A 16,844-nucleotide genomic window follows, 5' to 3' on the forward strand; every position below is an offset into this window, starting at 1 on the left:
GACAGTCAGCATGGCTTTGTGAAGAGCAGGTCATGTCTGACAAGCCTGATAGAGTTCTTGGAGGAAGTGACCAGGCATATAGATGAGGGTAGTGCTGTGGATGTGATCTACATGGATTTTAGTAAGACATTTACATAGAAACATAGAAACATAGAAAATAGGTGCAGGAGTAGGCCATTCGGCCCTTCGAGCCTGCACCGCCATTTATTATGATCATGGCTGATCATCCAACTCAGAACCCCGCCCCAGCCTTCCCTCCATACCCCCTGATCCCCATAGTGACAAGGGCCATATCTAACTCCCTCTTAAATATAGCCAATGAACTGGCTTCAACTGTTTCCTGTGGCAGAGAATTCTACAGATTCACCACTTTCTGTGTGAAGAAGTTTTTCCTAATCTCGGTCCTAAAAGGCTTCCCCTGTATCCTCAAACTGTGACCCCTTGTTCTGGACTTCCCCAACATTGGAAACAATCTTCCTGCATCTAGCCTGTCCAATCCCTTTAGGATTTTATACGTTTCAATCAGATCCCCCCTCAATCTTCTAAATTCCAACGAGTACAAGCCCAGTTCATCCAGTCTTTCTTCATATGAAAGTCCTGCCATCCCAGGAATCAATCTGGTGAACCTTCTTTGTACTCCCTCTATGGCAAGGATGTCTTTCCTCAGATTAGGGGACCAAAACTGCACACAATACTCCAGGTGCGGTCTCACCAAGGCCTTGTACAACTGCCGTAGTACCTCCCTGCTCCTGTACTCGAATCCTCTCGCTATAAATGCCAGCATACCATTCGCCTTTTTCACCGCCTGCTGTACCTGCATGCCCACTTTCAATGACTGGTGTATAATGACACCCAGGTCTCGTTGCACCTCCCCTTTTCCTAATCGGCCACCATTCAGATAATAATCTGTTTTCCTATTTTGCCACCAAAGTGGATAACTTCACATTTATCCACATTAAATTGCATCTGCCATGAATTTGCCCACTCACCCAACCTATCCAAGTCACCCTGCATCCTCTTAGCATCCTCCTCACAGCTAACACTGCCACCCAGCTTCGTGTCATCCGCAAACTTGGAGATGCTGCATTTAATTCCCTCATCCAAGTCATTAATATATATTGTAAACAACTGGGGTCCCAGCACTGAGCCTTGCGGTACCCCACTAGTCACCGCCTGCCATTCTGAAAAGGTCCCGTTTATTCCCACTCTTTGCTTCTTGTCTGCTAACCAATTTTCCATCCACATCAATACCTTACCCCCAAAACCGTGTGCTTTAAGTTTGCACACTAATCTCTTGTGTGAGACCTTGTCAAAAGCCTTTTGAAAATCCAAATATACAACATCCACTGGTTCTCCCCTATCCACTCTAATAGTTACATCCTCAAAAAATTCTATGAGATTCGTCAGACATGATTTTCCTTTCACAAATCCATGCTGACTTTGTCCGATGATTTCACCGCTTTCCAAATGTGCTGTTATCACATCTTTGATAACTGACTCCAGCAGTTTCCCCACCACCGACGTTAGGCTAACCGGTCTATAATTCCCCGGTTTCTCTCTCCCTCCTTTTTTAAAAAGTGGGGTTACATTAGCCACCCCCCAATCCTCAGGAACTAGTCCAGAATCTAACGAGTTTTGAAAAATTATCACTAATGCATCCACTATTTCTTGGGCTACTGCCTTAAGCACTCTAGGATGCAGACCATCTGGCCCTGGGGATTTATCTGCCTTCAATCTCTTCAATTTACCTAACACCACTTCCCTACTAACATGTATTTCGCTCAGTTCCTCCATCTCACTGGACCCTCTGTCCCCTACTATTTCTGGAAGATTATTTATGTCCTCCTTAGTGAAGACAGAACCAAAGTAATTATTCAATTGGTCTGCCACGTCCTTGCTCCCCATAATCAATTCACCTGTTTCTGTCTGTAGGGGACCTACATTTGTCTTTACCAGTCTTTTCCTTTTTACATATCTATAAAAGCTTTTACAGTCAGTTTTTATGTTCCATGCCAGTTTTCTCTCATAATCTTTTTTCCCCTTCCTAATTAAGCCCTTTGTCCTCCTCTGCTGAAATCTGAATTTCTCCCAGTCCTCAGGTGAGCCACTTTCTCTGGCTAATTTGTATGCTTCTTCTTTGGAATTGATACTATCCCTAATTTCCCTTGTCAGCCACGGGTGCACTACCTTCCTTGATTTATTCTTTTGCCAAACTGGGATGAACAATTGTTGTAGTTCATCCATGCAACCTTTAAATGCTTGCCATTGCATATCCACCGTCAATCCTTTAAGTGTCATTTGCCAGTCTATCTTAGCTAATTCACGTCTCCTACCTTCAAAGTTACCCCTCTTTAAGTTCAGAACCTTTGTTTCTGAATTAACTATGTCACTCTCCATCTTAATGAAGAATTCCACCATATTATGGTCACCCTTACCCAAGGGGCCTCTCACGCTGGTGGGAGTTGTGTACAGGCCACCTAACTGTAATTAACCCTTCCTCATTGCTCAAAACCCAGTCCAGAATAGCCTGCTCTCTAGTTGGTTCCTCGACATGTTGGTTCAAAAAACCATCCCTCATACATTCCAAGAAATCCTCTTCTGCAGCACCTTTACCAATTTGGTTCACCCAGTCTACATGTAGATTGAAGTCACCCATTATAACTGCTGTTCCTTTATTGCACACATTTCTAATTTCCTGTTTAATACCATCTCCAACCTCACTACTACAGTTAGGTGGCCTGTACACAACTCCCACCAGCGTCTTCTGCCCCTTAGTGTTACGCAGCTCTACCCATATCGATTCCACATCTTCCCGGCTTATGTCCTTCCTTTCTATTGCGTTAATCTCTTCTTTAACCAGCAACGCCACCCCACCTCCCCTTCCTTCATGTCTATCCCTCCTGAATATTGAATATCCCTGAATGTTGAGCTCCCATCCTTGGTCACCCTGGAGCCATGTCTCTGTGATCCCAACTATATCATAATCATTAATAACAATCTGCACTTTCAATTCATCCACCTTATTACAAATGCTCCTTGCATTGACACACAAAGCCTTCAGGCGCTCTTTTACAACTCTCTTAGCCCTTATACAATTATGTTGAAAAGTGGCCCTTTTTAATTCTTGCCCTGGATTTGTCTGCCTGCCACTTTTACTTTTCTCCTTACTACTATTTGACAAGGTTCCACATGGTAGGCTTATTCAGAAAGTCAGAAGGCATGGGATCCAGGGAAGTTTGGCCAGGTGGATTCAGAATTGGCTTGCCTGCAGAAAGCAGAGGGTCGTGGTGGATGCAGTACATTCAGATTGGAGGATTGTGACTAGTGGTGTCCCACAAGGATCAGTTCTGGTACCTCTACTTTTCCTGAATTTTTATTAATGACCTGGATGTGGGGGTAAAAGGATGGGTTGGCAAGTTTGCAGACAACTCAAAAGTTGATGGTGTGGTGGATAGTGTAGAGGATTGTCGAAGATTGCAGAGAGACATTGATAGGATGTAAAAGTGGGCTGAGAAGTGGCAGATGGAGTTCAACCCGCAGAAGTGTTGAGGTGGTACACTTTGGAAGGACAAACTCCAAGGCAGAGTACAAAGTAAATGGCAGGATACTTGGTAGTGTGGAGGGGTAGAGGGATCTGGGGGTACATGTCCACAGATCCCTGAAAGTTGCCTCACAGGTAGATAGGGTAGTTAAGAAATCTTATGGGGTGTTAGCTTTCATAGGTCGAGGGATAGAGTTTAAGAGTCGCGATGTAGTGATGCAGCTCTATAAAACTCTGGTTAGGCCACACTTGGAGTACTGTGTCCAGTTCTGGTTGTCTCACTATAGGAAGGATGTGGAAGCATTAGAAAGGGTACAGAGGAGACTTACCAGGATGCTGCCTGGTTTAGAGATTATGCATTATGATCAGAGATTAAGGGAGCTAGGGCTTTACTCTTTGGAGAGAAGGAGGATGAGAGGAGACATGATAGAGGTGTACAAGATATTAAGAGGAATAGATAGAGTGGACAGCCAGCGCCTCTTCCCCAGGGCACCACTGCTCAATACAAGAGGACATGGCTTTAAGGTAAGGGGTGGGAAGTTCAAGGGGGATATCAGAGGAAGGTTTTTTACTCAGAGAGTGGTTGGTGTGTGGAATGCACTGCCTGAGTCAGTGGTGGAGGCAGATACACTTGTGAAGTTTAAGAGACTACTAGACAGGTATATGGAGGAATTTAAGGTGGGGGGGGTCATATGGGAGGCAGGGTTTAAGGGTCGGCACAACATTGTGGGCTGGAGGGCCTGTACTGTGCTGTACTATTCTATGTTCTCTGTTCTAATAGTGTATTCCGTTCTAGTTGCTTCATTTTTGGAAGCTTTAGAGAGGGTACAGAGACCTACCAGTCTGCTGGCTGAATTAGAGAAAATGTCTTAAGAGGAGAGGTTGAGCAAGCTAGCGTTTTTTCTCTTTAGAGTGAAGGAGGATGAGAGGTGACTTGATAGAGGTGTACAAGATAATAAGAGGCATAGATAGAGTGGATGGCCTGAGGTTGGAAATAGCTAATATGAAAGGGCATAGCTTTTCAGGTATTTGGAGGAAAGTACAGGAGGATGTCTGAAGTAAGTTATTTTTACACAGAGAGTGGTGAATGCGTGGAATGCCCTGCCAGGGGTGCTGGTAAATGCAGACACATTAGGGATATTTAAGAAACTCTTAGATAGGCACATGGATGTCAGAAAAATGGAGGGCCTTGTGGGAGGGTAGGGTTAGATTGATCTTGCTGCAAATTAAAATGTCAGCACAACCTTGTGGGCTGAAGGGACTGTACTGTGCTGTACTGTTCTATGTTCTGTATATCCAGAGACTGTGATCTGTCTGCTCTGCATTCTTACATTAATCATTACATAGGTTATTGTTCTTCATAGGCAGCCTCTCCGATCATATTGTGTGGATTCTAAGATAGCTGAAGCACCTTAGTTGGGATCCATAAGCTCTGCCAAAAAGGAGAAAGTGCCTCTTGATCAGGTCAGGAGATGAATAGTTTGGAACGTAGTGCATTCCTTCCACTGTTTGTGCATGGCTTTTGCGATTGGCCATCAAAGATGTTCCTTAACATCATTGAGTGGTTATGGGCCGGTGATCCCATGAGACAGTAAAGATTTTACACTTTCTTAGGACACTGTGAGAATGCTGATGAAGCATTTTCTCTATCTTCTTAGAAATAATTGGTGTAAACATCACCAATAGCCTACCCTGACCAACGATGTTTATGTCACAGAATAGAAAGCTCATCAGTGCCTCTTAATTCCTAAGGGGACTAAAGAAATTCAGCGTGTCCTATTGACTGCTACCAATATTTATTGAAAGCACTCTGCTTGGATGCATAATGGCTTGGTACGCCAACTGCTCTCATGCGACCAAAAGAAACTGCAGAGAGTTGCGAACATAACTCAGCACGTCATGGGAAACTCTCAATGGGATCTATCCATTCTTCTCGCTGCCTCAGTAAATCAGCCAGCCTAATCAAAGACCCCAACCACCCTCTTCGCCCCTCTCTCACTGGGCAGAAGGCACAATTATTTGAAAGTACATACCACACTGGCTCAAGGACAACTTCTATCTCACTGTTGTCAGACCCTTGACAATACGATGGACTCTCGTTCTCAAATCTACCTTATTATGATCTTTATTGTTCACCTGCACTGCACTATTTTGGTAACTTTAACACTTTATTCAGCATTGTCATTGTTTTAGCTCAGTCATGCTCAATGCATTGATATGATCTGATCTGTATTAACAGTATGCAAGGGAAGTTTTTCATTGTATCTTGGTAAGTATGACAATAATAAACCACTACTAATATCTATAGAGCAAAGTCACTCTGTAAAGTCTTAGAGAAGTACAGCAAGCAGCAAGCCCTATGGTCCATTTAGTCCATGCTGAAACCATTTAGACAGTTTACTCCCATCGACCTGCACCAGAACTGTAGACTTCCATACCCCTACTATCCAATTACCTAGCCAATCTTTTCTTAAACATTGAAATGGAGCTCGCACACACCACTTGTGTTGAGTATGCAGACAATGCTGATCAACCACTGGATATGGTGCATTATGACAAGAACAGAGTCTGGAACGTAAACACGGAAGAGGGCACTGATGCTGGCCTAATCCACCAATGGTTTAGGATAATTTTAAGACACCATGTAACTAGTATTTGTCCAATACTTTGAGGTGCCTGCTGTAGGCTTTCCATAATTTCAAGGGTTATTGAATTTGGTGCTGGATTTGAGGGCTTAGACTTTGAATGTCCTTTTTCACAAACACAGAAAGCTGAGCTAGTTCAACAGAGGCCTTTAAAAATTCTGTCATTAATGCTTGTCCTGGCTGAGAAATGAATCCTGATGGATGGTGACTGATCCATATTTTTATTGTTCTTGATTGTTGGGAGCATTTTGCAGTGCAGGCAGGTTGATAGAAGATCTTTGCCTTCACAACATTTACCATGAGACCTATCCTTTCATTCACTTTATTGAAGAAGCCATTGCTGCCCAAGACCACAGGTTGGGTGATCTTGGTGTTTGAAGGGAGATGATGAAGGTTGGGTTTCATTATTTTAGCTCATTGCCAGTTTATTAGAGGTAGGGTGCAGTATCTCAGCGAGGAAGGATGAAAAGAGGATTGGACAGAAAGTTGTTTGATACAACTCTGCACTGTGATTGGGTCTCTGGTGGGTCTGTTGCTCAGGGTCACATTTCATATTGCTGCTGCAGAATGGTAATACATTTCTGCAGAGAACCAGATTTGAGAAAGATTCTCATTAATTTTTCTGTATTGACAAGAATTGAATGCATATACTACACTATGCCAGATTTGAGTCTGAGTAATTGTGAACATCTGCACATCAAACACCATTTTTGTCCTCAAACATCATCAGTAGTACCCAAATAATAGGCACTATCAACTCTATGTTGCAATTATAATTTTTCGTATTCCTGTATATAATATTACTGAACACTAAAACTTTATAATGAACTAAGTATTAGAAAGAGCAAAGTAACCAATATTTGGATAAGCACATTAGGAATCCTAGTTCAATATTATAACAGCATATAATTATACCTCAATCTTCGGTTTCGGTCTTTATACCATGCTTCCCACAATTCTCAGAACCAAATTCATACAATTATCTTTTAACAACAGTTAATTTTAATAAATGATATTTTATTTTATTCCTTCCCATTGGCATTCATTGCATTGCTCTTAAATGTTGCTGTCTATTCACTAACACTACCCATTAACTAAAATTACTGCAGAGGAAGATGCTAAATTAGCACATTTCAGTCCTCATTTTGGCAAGCTGTAGCATTACAGATGATGTCCCCTGCTTCAAGTACATTTCGTCGCAGGAAATTAAAAAGGTCTATGTGCAGGACTGGCTTCCAAAAATAATTCTCCAGTGCAGGTAATACAAAACCACTCCTCTGAAAAGGCTCCTTGAGTTGTCCTGCACATTGGTTTCATTTACATCAGGAAAAGGTGATCATCCAATTTTGTCGTGCAAATGAAAACTACTGTGTACTGCCAGACCACTGCGGTTAAGACATCCCATCTACAGTTCTCTGTTATGTTCACATTGCTCTTTTTCTTCCACGCTGAAAAAAAGCCAGATCAAACTTCCATATTGGAAAGCAGTTTAAACCAGCTGAAGAGAGATAGTAAATATTGAATTATGGGACGTTTGTGCAAGGGCAAAATACATTGCAACTTAAATACTTCTGTGTGGATATATATGACACAGAACATACTATAAGGTCTTTGATTCTGCAGTATCCTTATTTTCTGCATACAAGTGAATTCTTCTCAGTTTTATCATTAAGCCCCTTTCCCTACCACCACACAGAGCCCCGATAGTGCATAATTATCTATCTTAAATTTATTAATGCAAACCTTACAAAAAAAGTTTTTAAATTTCAAATTTTAAATCATTTTTGGTCCTACTCTCCTCTTTCAAAGCCTTATTTGTAATTAGGTATACTGCCTCTCAAGGAATTTACAGCTTTCTTATTGCACTGAATACAAAATGCTTTATCAGCAGAATATATAATACATCATCGTTCGGATGTTTTAAATGGAAAAGATTAACTTAAATAACTAAAGTAAATAGAAACAGTGTAAAGAAGAGGCTGGGTAGCGACACAATTTATTTCAGGAATAATGCAGAATGAAACTAGGCACTGCTTAGAATAAGTCTAATTTCAATTGTCCTGTTATCGGGAAAATGTGCAGTCTGCCAGTTGAAAACAAATATGTTAGGATTTTGGCAAGATTATTCCTTTTGATAAGTATAATTAATTTCAACAAGAATAATAGCTGACAGCTAGCATTAAAAATATGATTTAACCTGGTTTGTAAACAAGCAAGAATAGGGGCAGGTCATTAACTATTGAGCCTTGTTGTCATTGAAAGTTTTCTTCATACCATTTTCAGTTTGAATTGCCAAACTTTTATCATTTATTTATATATAATATAAACCTTTCTTCTTTCACAGCATTACCTTCTCAGTAGTCATTTCCCTTTAAACTTTGAAATGAATCCACAATAATGAGCTCTTATTATAATTTATGAGAATTAAGTTTGCATACTGTTCTTTCAAGATCTGATATGGTAGTAAATTTTCACTTCTCTCCACCTGTTGTAATGCTTCTTAGTGACATGAGATTGCACATTCTTAGCCAAGATTTTAATGATGTTTTCCACACAACTTTCCAGCATTCATAGCAGTCGACACTAGTGTAGACCAATGGAAAAAATAAAATAAACATAACAGAATCGTTCCTCCAGTATTGGAACAAAATCAAGCCTTTGGAAGAAAGTGTGGTTCATTCCCTATAATTTGGCCAGAAAGAGTTGATACTTTACACCTCCAGCACTGATACTTCCCACAGTCAACAGCACTAAAAATATAATGAAAAATTAACTAGATATAATTTTGTGCAGATAAATAGTGACACTCTTCAAATACATAAAGCTGTCCCTCACAATTTATTCTCATTGTTATTTGTGGAACTTTGCTATATGCAGATTGGCTGCTTACCAATTCCTTTACATATTATTTCCCTGCCCTTCAGGGCTACAGCAGTCAAATAGTCACACAGCATAGAAGAGGCCATTAAACCCTTCACTTCCGTGCTGACCTATATTCAGAGACCCCTTTATTGGGTACCCCCTGTACTTAATAAAGTGGCCACTGACTGTAGGTTCATAGTCTTATGCTGCTGTAGCCCATCCACTTCAAAGATTGACGTTATGTGCATTCAGAGATGCTCTTCTGCACACTACTGTTGCCACGCCTGGTTATCTACATTACTATCCTTCCTGTCAGCTTAAACCAGTCTAGCCATTCACCTCTGACCTCTCTCATTAACAAGGCATTTTCACCCTCAGAACTGCCGCTCACTGGATGTTTTTTTGTTTTTTGCACCATCCTCTGTAAACTTTAGAGACTGTTGTGCGTGAAAATCCCCGGAGATCAGCAGATTCTAAGATACACCAATGACCCCCACGGCTCCAAAAATCCTCCAACAGTCAAAGTCATCTCGATCATATCTCTTCCCCATTATGTTGTTTGCTCTGAAGAACAACTGAACCTCTTGACCATGTCTGCATGCTTTTATGCACTGAGTTGCTGACACATGACTAAATATTTGCATTATTGAGCAGGTGTACATAATAAAGTGGCTACTGGGTCTATTTGCCCATCTACATGCATGAGAACCAAACCCTTGTGTACAAGATCTCATATTTGTGCTGATGTGTATCCAGTTACAGTTTCATCAATAAGAGGACAAACAGGTCCATAGCTTAATGCCTTGTGAGGAATACAGTAGCCAGGAGATTAATTAGCATAAACATGATATTCTTATGTCCCTTGCAATTAAATTGTCATTTGACATTTTAGTTCACATGCATTAATGGGCAAGAAACACTGATGTACAAAGACAGTAATTGCGCAGTAATGTTTGATTTTGCTACTGCTAAATTGGACTGTGGCCACACAACAAAGAAAAACCTGAGTGACAAACAGAAAAGCAGAGCCGAACGGAAAGAAGCAGGTAAGCTGCAACATAAAGGGTTATTGGAAAACCCGTTACAAAAAAACAGTTTGGATACAACAACGGACCAGGTTTCTGATTATTATTCAGGTGTGGTCTTCTGGACTGTTGGGAGAAATGCAGCTGGTGACTGTTCTAAACATCTCCCTGGGGCATTACCTCTGCCATCATGATCTCCAACCCAGTTATGAAGAAACAGGGTGACTGCAAAAACTACCTCCTTCAGGGTCACCACTCTAGTATTAATCAAACAGTTCACTGCAGTGAGCCCATCTCACCTCTGGAACAAAGTTTAAATTCACAAGATTCAGTCAGAGGCGAGAGAGTTACTTCCAAACCAATACCAATACTTAAAAAAGTGAGAACAAGTAAAATAAAAATAAAGGAAAATAGTTCATGAGAAAAATTGGCACTAATTCTATAATTTATGGACATGGAGAGAAAACGTAAGCTGAGTTACTAACTTACATCAACTGAAAACAATTTGCAGAATTTCTGTGTTTTTAGATTAAATTTTCAGAACTTCACAATTTCAAATTTTTCTCAGAATACTACTATAAATAAATATTGCACTTCTCATAATATTTCTCAAATCAACATTAAATTGTGAAAGATTGTATCATTCTTAACCAAGATTTTAATGAGGTTCAAGACAACTAAGAGGTGGTTGCAGGAGGCAGAGGAATGGTTACAGGACTGCCTTTAGTCAATGGACTGGGCCGTGTTCAGTTACTCATCTGAGGACCTGGATGACTGCATCGGGGTTGTGACAGACTTGATTACAGCTGTACATGAGTCTGCCCCACTAAATTGTTCAGGGTCTTCCACAATCAGAAGCCTGGATGAACAGTGAAATCTGGAATCTGCTGAGAGTCAGATCAGAGGCATTGAAGTCTGGAGATCAAGAATGCTGCGAAAAGTGTAGGTTTAATCTCCGGAAAGCTATCTCATGGGTGAAGTGGAGATTCTGGACGAGGCTGGAATCAACGAAGGATGCTCAACAGCTGTGGCGGGGTTTGAACAAAGTTAAGTCTGGCGGTACCAGAGCTTCAGTTTCAGATGAGCTCAATGCACTCTATGCTCATTTTGACTACCAGAATAGGGAGGAACCTTCATGCACCCCCATGTCTCCCGATGAACCTTTGGTCTCAGTATCTGAAGATGACACGCAGGCTGCTTTCAGCAGAGTGAATCCAAGGAAAGCATTCAGTTTGAACAGAGTACCTGGCCGAGTACTGAAAACCTGTGCTGACCCTCTGGCTGGTATGTTCACAGATATCTTCAACCTCTCACTGTAGCAGTGTGTGGTACCTACCTGCTTCAAGCAGACTTCATTCATACCGGTGCCCTAGAAGAGTGAGGTAACCTGCGCAATGACTATCGCCCAGTGGCATTTACATCCACGGCGATGAAGTGTTTTAAAAGGCTGCTGTTGAAGCATATCAGCTCCTGTTTGAGTGGTGACATGGATCAGCTCCAATTTGCCTACTAAAGCAACAGATCCACAGCGGATGGCTTTTCACACAACCCTGGAATATCTGGACAGCAAAGGTGCATGCAGCAGGATGTTCTTTATTGATTACAGCTCAGCATTTAATACCATCATCCCCTCAAAACTAATCAGTAAACTCCAAGATGTGGGTCTCAATACCTCCTTGTGCAATCAGATCCTGGATTTCCTCACTTGTAGACCCTAGTCAGTTTGGATTTGCAAACGCATTTCCTCTACAATCTCCACCAGCAAAGGAGCACTACAGGGATGTGTGCTTAGCCCCCTGCTCTACTCACTTTACACCTGTGACTATGTGGCTGAGTACAGCTCCAACACCATATACAAGTTTGCTGATGACACCACTGTTGTGGGCTGTGTCAAAGGTGATGATGAATCAGCATACAGGAGAGGGACTGAAAATTTGGCTGAGTGGTGTAACAACAACAACCTCTCACTCAATGTCAATAAGACCAAGGAACTGACTGTAGACTTTCAGGAGAGGGAAACCAGAGGTTCAGGAACCAGTAATCATCAGAGGATCAGAGGTGGAGAGGGTCAGTAAATTTAAATTCCTGGGTTTCACCATCTCAGAAGACCTGTCCAAGACCCATCATATAATATTATTGTGAAAAAGCATGTCAGCACCTCTACTTCCTCAGGACTCTGCGGAGATTCAGCAGCTCATCAAAAATCTTGGCTAACTTCCACAGATGTGTTCTGGAAAGTGTGCTGACTGCCTGCAGTACACTCTGGTATGGTATACTCTGGTATGGGAATGCCAAAGCCTTTGAGCAGAAAATCCTACAAAAGGTAGTGGATTTGGCCTGGTATATCATGGGTAAAACCCTCCCAACCATTGAACATATCTACATGAAATGTTGCTGTAGAAAAAGAACATCCATCATCAAAGACCTTCACTACCAGGCCATGCTCTTTTCTCACTGCTGCATTCAGGTAGAAGGTACGTGTGCCTTAGAGCTCACACTACCAAGTTCAAGAACAGTTGCTACCCCTCAACCATCAGGCAAAAAGGGATAACAACATGCATTCTATTTCTGGTGTTCCCACAATTGATGGTCTCACTTTAAGGACTCTTTATCTAGTTATTTCATGCCTGGTATTTATTGCTGTTCATTTATATTAGCATTTGTGCAGTTTGTCGTCTATTAATCCTGTTTACAGTTACTTTTCTAAAGATCTGCTAAGTGAGCCCTCAGAAAAAGAATCTCAGGGGTTTATGTGGTGGCATGTAAGACAATAAATTTTATTTGAACTTTGAACATTTTGTTGTGCAGAGACATTTGGAATGCTTGTGCTAGGATCTCAAAAGGTAGATTTGCAGGTGCAACAGGTTATGAAGAAGACAAACAGAATATTGGTGTTCATTACCAGAGGATTGAATTCAAGAGCAGCTAAGTTATGATGCAACTGTACAGGCTAGTGGTAAAGGTACTAAAGTACTACTTGCATTTCTGGTCTCCTTACTTAAGAAAAGGTATGCTGGCTTTAAATGTGGTGTAGAGGAGGTTCACCAGGTTGATCACAGAGATGAGAGCATGGACCTATGTGGAGAGACTGAGTTGTTTGAGACTTTCTGTCAGAAGAACAAGAGGAGATCTTAAAGAAATATACAAAAATTATGAAATGAATAGATAGGGACAGGGAAGTTGTTTCCACTGGTAGGTGAAACAAAACTTGGATATATAGTTTCAGAATTTTGGAAAGTAGATTGAGAACAGAGATGAAGAGAGACTGCTTTTTCCAGAGTAGTGAATCTGCGGAATTCTCTGCAAGGGGAGTAGTAAATGCTACCTCAATAGATATATTTAAGACACAATTAGATAAATTCTTCCATAGTAGAAGAAAAAGAGTGTGATACTATCACATTTGCTGACCACAAAGTTCTAAATTCAAACATTGACGTTTAATGAACAAAGTTCATTTATTTACAGTGATTCACGTTTAAATCCAAACACTCTTCAAACGCAATTTATAACTCACAGAGAATGTCTATTTCAAACATTTCCCATTTACAAACCATTTCTAAAACATGAACCATTTCCAAAACACAGAACTTTCCTAAACATAAAGCACAAAGCATTTCTTAAACATAAAGGATAAAGGGCAAAAGATTTCCAAAACACAAGTACAATCCCTATAAACTAAAAAGATATACCAACAAGCTGCAGATGAACAAGTCCTCGTTGCAGAAACCAAAGCAGGAGGGATGGATTTTTGTTCAAGCTGTGTTTCTGTCATGTTTCTTGATGTTCCTTAACCCATTCCTACTAAGCCTGAACTGCTCTCTACATTTATACCATTTTTTTCCACTCGGGTGACTTCGCAAACATGTGATATTTCCTCAGCCCATCCTCTGGGTCACCCCCCCCCCGTCTTTCTTCCCGGACCTCCTGTCCCATGATCCTCTCGTATCCCCTTTTGCCTATCACCTGTCCAGCTCTCGGCTCTATCCCTCCCCCTCCAGCTTTCAAATCCCTTACTCACTCTTCCTTCAGTTAGTCCTGACGAAGGGTCTCGGCCTGAAACGTCAACTGCTCCTCTTCCTATAGATGCTGCTTGGCCTGCTGCGTTCACCAGCAACTTTGATGTGTGTTGCTTGAATTTCCAGCATCTGCAGAATTCCTGTTGTTTATATTTCCTCAGATATCCTTTAAGTAGTCATAGTCATAGTCATACTTTATTGATCCCGGGGGAAATTGGTTTTCGTTACAGTTGCACCATAAATAATTAAATAGTAATAAAGCCATAAATAGTTAAATAGTAATATGTAAAATTATGCCAGGAAATAAGTCCAGGACCAGCCTATTGGCTCAGGGTGTCTGACCCTCCAAGGGAGGAGATGTAAAGTTTGATGGCCACAGGCAGGAATGACTTCCTATGACGCTCTGTGTTGCATCTCAGTGGAATGAGTCTCTGGCTGAATGTACTCCTGTGCCCAACCAGTACATAATGTAGTGGATGGGAGACATTGTCCAAGATGGCATGCAACTTGGACAGCATCCTCTTTTCAGACACCACCGTCAGAGAGTCCAGTTCCATCCCCATAACATCACTGGCCTTACGAATAAGTTTGTTGATTCTGTTGGTGTCTGCTACCCTCAGCCTGCTGCCCCAGCACACAACAGCAAACATGATAGCACTGGCCACCACAGACTCGTAGAACATCCTCAGCATCGTCCGGCAGATGTTAAAGGACCTCAGTCTCCTCAGGAAATAGAGACGGCTCTGACCCTTCTTGTAGACAGCCTCAGTGTTCTTTGACCAATCCAGTTTATTGTCAATTCGTATCCCCAGGTATGTGTAATCCTCCACCATGTCCACCCTGACCCCCTGGATGGAAACAGTCGTCACTGGTACCTTAGCCCTCCTCAGGTCTACCACCAGCTCCTTAGCCTTTTTCACATTAAGCTGTAGATAATTCTGCTCACACCATGTGACAAAGTTTCCTACAGTAGCCCTGTACTCAGCCTCGTCTCCCTTGCTGATGCATCCAACTAATGCAGAGTCATCCGAAAACTTCTGAAGATGACAAGACTCTGTGCAGTAGTTGAAGTCCGAGGTGTAAATGGTGAAGAGAAAGGGAGACAAGACAGTCCCCTGTGGAGCCCCAGTGCTGCTGATCACTCTGTCGGACACATAGTGTTGCAATCACACGTACTGTGGTCTGCCAGTCAGGTAATCAAGAATCCATGATACCAGGAAAGCATCCACCTGCATCGCTGTCTGCTTCTTCCTCAGCAGAGCAGGGCGGATGGTGTTGAACGCACTGGAGAAGTCAAAAAACATGACCCTCACAGTGCTCGCTGGCTTGTCCAGGTGGGCGTAGACAAGGTTCAGCAGGTAGACGATGGCATCCTCAACTCCTAGTTGGGGCTGGTAGGCGAACTGGAGGGGATTTAAGTGTGGCCTGACCATAGGCCGGAGCAGCTCCAGAACAAGTCTCTCCAGGGTCTTCATGATGTGGGAGGTCAATGCCACCGGTCTGTACTCGTTGAGGCCGCTGGGGTGCAGCGTCTTCAGCACAGGGACGAGGCAGGACGTCTTTCACAGTACAGGAACCCTCCGGAGCCTCAGGATCAGGTTGAATACATGGCGAAGTACTCCACATAGCTGAGGGGAACAGGCTTTGAGCACCCTGGTACTGACACCATCCGGTCCTGCAGCCTTGCTTGGGTTGAGACGTTTCAGCTGTCTTCTCACCTGTTCAGCTGTGAAGCCCACCATGGTAGTTTCGTGTGGGGAAGGGGTATAGTCATGAGAGCAGGGTGGGGGACTGTGAGGAGGGGTAGGAGGGGAGAGTGGAATATGTGTTGGTTGGGGGCCGACAACAGATGACTCATGTGGGGGATGGACATGGGCCACAATGTCAAATCTGTTAAAGAACAGGTTAAGTTCGTTGGCCCTGTCCACACTGCCTTCAGCTCCTCTGTTGCTTCTCTAACACGAACAGTCTAAAAGCATCTTTTTGAAACATAGACATGTGCTTAATGTTCACAGTTCATAATTATTACTATAAAGCTAACTTCTTTGAGCACCTAAACCTCTCAACTATAAACACATCAGTTATTGATATGCTAAATGATATTATCATCTATTCAGCAATGTAAGAGTCAGCTGGTCTGTTTGAAAAAATCTATTGTCTTATACTCTAGTCGAGCAAGAAGTTAGGATGCTGTGAGCTGGCGTCTGCTTCCACACAGACATAGTATCTGCAAAATACACAGCTTGTTTTCAAAGCTGTTCTATAGAGAGTATTTTTTAACTTCAAGCTGATTACTGGTTTTCATTTATATTTTAAGAACTAAAGACCGACTTCCTTTTATGACCAGAAACTAACAAACTGTCAGTTGGAAGTTTATCTACAACTATTTTTGATCTTACAAATAGCAGCTGCTGTTACTTAGAAAGCAAGTTTAAGCCAGGAACTGTATACCTATGACACCTCCTTCTTGCTCTGAAGATTTCAATCCTTGCGTCCATGCATTGATTACCAGGGACTGAAAGAAGTCACTGTTAAGAACTGTTACCCTCTTCCACTCATGACCTACTACAATGAACCTCAGTTTTCAACAAGCTTGATCTCTGTAATGCCTATCATCTGGTCTGCATCTGCGAAGGGGTTGAGTGGAAGACGGCCTTCAACACCGCCTCAGGCCATTATGGGTATCTGGTCATTCCACTCAGTCTCACCAATTTCCCTGCTGTCTTCCGAGCCCAGGTAAGTAATGTGCTCAGGG

The sequence above is a fragment of the Mobula hypostoma genome, chromosome 12 (assembly GCF_963921235.1).
Source record: "Mobula hypostoma chromosome 12, sMobHyp1.1, whole genome shotgun sequence".
NCBI classification, from domain to species: domain Eukaryota; kingdom Metazoa; phylum Chordata; class Chondrichthyes; order Myliobatiformes; family Myliobatidae; genus Mobula; species Mobula hypostoma.